Here is a 4,688-nt window from a genome sequence, read left to right on the forward strand (position 1 = left end):
TTCTATATTAAGTCACTTGCGTAGCACCTAAGTCAGTAATATGTCTTCACAAAGATTTCATTATTTCTATATTAAGTCACTTGCGTAGCACCTAAGTCAGTAATATGTCTTCTCAAATATTTCATTATTTCTGTATTAAGTCACTTGCGTAGCACCCAAGTCAGTAATATGTCTTCTCAAATATTTCATTATTTCTATATTAAGTCACTTGCGTAGCACCCAAGTCAGTAATATGTCTTCTCAAATATTTCATTATTTCTATATTAAGTCACTTGCGTAGCACCTAAGTCAGGTATATATCTTCTCAAATATTTCATTATATCTATATTAAGTCACTTGCGTAGCACCTAAGTCAGTAATATGTTTTAGTGGAGTTGTTACAAGGTTTTAGTGGAGTTGTTACAAGGTTATAGAAGAGTTGTTACAAGGTTTAGTGGAGTTGTTACAAGGTTTAGTGGAGTTGTTACAAGGTTTTAGTGGAGTTGTTACAAGGTTTTAGTGGAGTTGTTACAAAGTTATAGAAGAGTTGTTACAAGGTTTAGTGGAGTTGTTACAAGGTTTTAGTGGAGTTGTTACAAGGTTATAGAAGAGTTGTTACAAGGTTTAGTGGAGTTTTTACAAGGTATAGTGGAGTTGTTACAAGGTTTGGTGGAGTTGTTATAATGTTTTAGTGGAGTTGTTACAAGGTTTTAGTGGAGTTGTTACAAGGTTTTAGTGGAGTTATTACAAGGTTTTAGTGGAGTTGTTACAAGGTTTTAGTGGAGTTGTTACCAGGTTTTAGTGGAGTTGTTACAAGGTTTAGTGGAGTTATTAAAGGTTTAGTGGAGTTGTTACAAGGTTTTAGTGGAGTTGTTACAACGTTTTAATAGAGTTGTCACACGGTTTAGTGGAGTTGTTACAATGTTTTAGTGGAGTTGTTACCAGGTTTTAGTGGAGTTGTTACAAGGTTTTAGTACAGTTGTTACATGTTTGAAGATAGTTTTATTGTTGTTTAAAACTATGCTTTACTAGAGCTCTAATATTTTGATCATTTAATTAAATAAAATCCATAAAATAATATTAACATTAAGTGGGCTGTTCTAGTTATATTAATTAATCAGAAACATCTCCATTTGTTTTTCTCACATGTTAAACAACTTCTGTTGTAAGAAATATTCAACATAAACAGGGATTCCCACTGTTAGTCAGGCGGAAACGCGATGTTTAACATTTTAGGGAAAACTTTGCTACCCGCTAAAAATATTTGAATATCGATTTTTTGTTGTTTTTTTTTACTGAAAACATTAGCGCATAGCTTCCAAATGATGAATGAATGTGGGGAGGGGGATCGCCCTTAGAGGATTTAAACTGTAACAGTAGCATTCAATTTGGAGGCTGTGTTTACTGGAGCTACTTGTAAACCATTAGAGGTACTTAACCATATCTAGTCAAAGTTATAGTTTCTACGAAAACTGGAACGTAAAGTTACATGTTCGAAGCTTATTTTACATTGATTAGTTAAATGTTCTTCCATTATATTTAGTTGAGAAAAAGTTATTTTTACAAATTACGATATGTACCCACTAGGGAAGAATAATCTCACGAGTTGAATGCAAAATTAACGTCACAAAGTCGAATGAAATATTAATTTAACAAATTGAAGAAAACATTATCTTCACAAAGTGAAGCATTAACCTCAAAAAGCTGAGTGAAACATTGACCTCAGAAATTGAAGACGACATGACATCAGAAGTTAGGTGAAACATTAAACTCAATAGTTGTATAAATTAACCATACACGTTAAATACACAATGCAGTAACCTCACAGGTTAACTACACGATACATTAACCTCAAAGGTTAATTAAATCAACCACGCATGTTGAATACACAATACCTTAACCTTACAGCTTGAATACATTCCTTTTCCTGAAAGGACTTTATCTGTTCACCGTATTATAACATTTTTAAAATACCTGCTTTATTTAAATGATTTCTACAAGCTTATTTCTTAACCGTATTAACCAGTTTGTTTATCAGTTATTTTTGTGGTACCTTTGTTATAAGCACGAGCTTAAGATTTTGTCTTTTTTTTCTTAATTCTGTTAATTTTAAACGTACGTGAAACTTTCTATCTAATATACTCACAATGACCAATGTTTGACCCGTTAGTCTAGTGGCAAAAAAAAACACGATTATTTTCTATGCATTCTATAAATGTTTGCTGTAGTACTCGTTTGGTGGCGCCACTTGTTGGTTTAGTTTGTGTTTTATTTTTTACCTTCGTGAACATAATTCTAGCTAGAGTAGCATTACATAATCCGTTTGGAGGGAATTCCAAGTTCACTAACACTAGAAACTGCAGGTATATCATCGTAACGTTTGTTGTGAATAAAGTAATGGAGATACTGAACGAGTATCTTAAATTATATCATATTATACTTGGATAACTTGTTTAAAAATGGTATTATACTCGGATAACTTGTTTAAAAATGGTACTATACTTGGATAACTTGTTTAAAATGGTACTATACTTGGATAACTTGTTTAAAAATGATACTGTACTTGGATAACTTTGTTTAAAAATGGTACTATACTCGGATAACTTGTTTAAAAATGGTACTATACTTGGATAACTTGTTTAAAAATGGTACTATACTCGGATAACTTGTTTAAAAATGGTACTATACTCGGATAACTTGTTTAAAAATGGTACTATACTCGGATAACTTGTTTAAAAATTGTACTATACTTGGATAACTTGTTTAAAAATGGTACTATACTTGGATAACTTGTTTAAAATTGTACTGTATTTGGATAACTTGTTTAAAGATTGTACTGTATTTGGATAACTTGTTTAAAATTGTACTGTATTTGGATAACTTGTTTAAAATTGTACTGTATTTGGATAACTTGTTTAAAATTGTACTGTATTTGGATAACTTGTTTAAAATTGTACTTTATTTGGATAACTTGTTTAAAATTGTACTGTATTTGGATAACTTGTTTAAAATTGTACTGTATTTGGATAACTTGTTTAAAATTGTACTGTATTTGGATAACTTGTTTAAAATTGTACTGTATTTGGATAACTTGTTTAAAATTGTACTGTATTTGGATAACTTGTTTAAAATTGTACTGTATTTGGATAACTTGTTCAAAAATTGTACTGTATTTGGATGCTAATTTTGATATGAATTGGTTCACATAAAGATACCTCACTGTACATTTGGATGCTAATTTTGATATGAATTGGTTCACATAAAGATACCTCACTGTGTATTTGGATGCTAATTTTGATATGAATTGGTTCACATAAAGATACCTCACTGTGTATTTGGATGCTAATTTTGATATGAATTGGTTCACATAAAGATACCTCACTGTATATTTGGATGCTAATTTTGATATGAATCGGTTCACATAAAGATACCTCACTGTCTTCACTCCACATCCCACCCACTACAGATTATTATCTCCAGATCTTTAAAATCGAACTCAACTCATAAGTATATAAATCAGAAAAATAACACAACCCAAACTTGTAACACATTTAAATATTTCTGGTTAATAAGGGTTTATTGTTTGTACTTTTATATTATTTTACATTATCAGAACTAGTACGAGAGTCAGCCAAACTGTGACAATGTGGTTACAGACTTATGGACTACCCTGTACATCTGTCAATGAAACGTTTTCATCAAATGTAGGAATAATTTCAATGAGAACAAAGTGTTTTTCTTATAAACTGGACTACTATACTATTAATAATTATAATACCCTAGTTTGTGTTAATTTGTTATGCATTTTACACGTGACAACGTGGTTACAGACTTATGGACTACCCTGTACATGTGTCAATGAAACGTTTTCATCAAATGTAGGAATAATTTCAATGAGAACAAAGTGTTTTTCTTATAAACTGGACTACTATACTATTAATAATTATAATACCCTAGTTTGTGTTAATTTGTTATACATTTTACATAAATCAGAACCACATTGTTTGCTATTCTAAGCCTAACAATAGAGAATACTACATAAATATTACTCTTTTACTTGAAGCTAAATTTTTGTAATTTATATAATTTTAAGGTTATCTAGATTCATGTTCAGCAGCTTGAATTTAAAGCTTAGCTTGTATTACCTAGAAACTTTCAAAATCCAGTGTTTAACAACACGTAACCTGTAAGTATTAGATTGTATAGTGTTTTAACTTCAACACTCTCTCCACACCACAAGTCTGTGTAGTGTTTTAACTTCAACACTCTCTCCACACCGCAAGTTTGTATAGTGTTTTAACTTCTCAACACTCTCTCCTCACCACAAGTTTATATAGTGTTTTAACTTCAACACTCTCCACACCACAAGCTTGTATAGTGTTTTAACTTCTCAACAAGTGTTGAAGTTAAAACACTATACAAACTTGTGGTGTGGAGAGAGTGTTGAAGTTAAAACACTATACAGACTTGTGGTTGGAGAGAAAACACTACACAGACTTGTGGTGTGGAGAGTGTTGATAAGTCAAAACGCTATACAGACTTGTGGTGTGGAGAGAGTGTTGAAGTTAAAACACTACACAAACTTGTGGTGTGAGGGACTTCTCAACACTCTCCACACCACAAGTTTGTATAGCGTTTTAACTTCTCAACACTCTCCATACCACAAGTTTATATAGTGTTTTAACTTCAACACTCTCCTCACCACAAGT

The sequence above is a fragment of the Limulus polyphemus genome, unplaced genomic scaffold (assembly GCF_000517525.1).
Source record: "Limulus polyphemus unplaced genomic scaffold, Limulus_polyphemus-2.1.2 Scaffold10922, whole genome shotgun sequence".
Taxonomy (NCBI): Eukaryota; Metazoa; Arthropoda; class Merostomata; order Xiphosura; family Limulidae; genus Limulus; species Limulus polyphemus.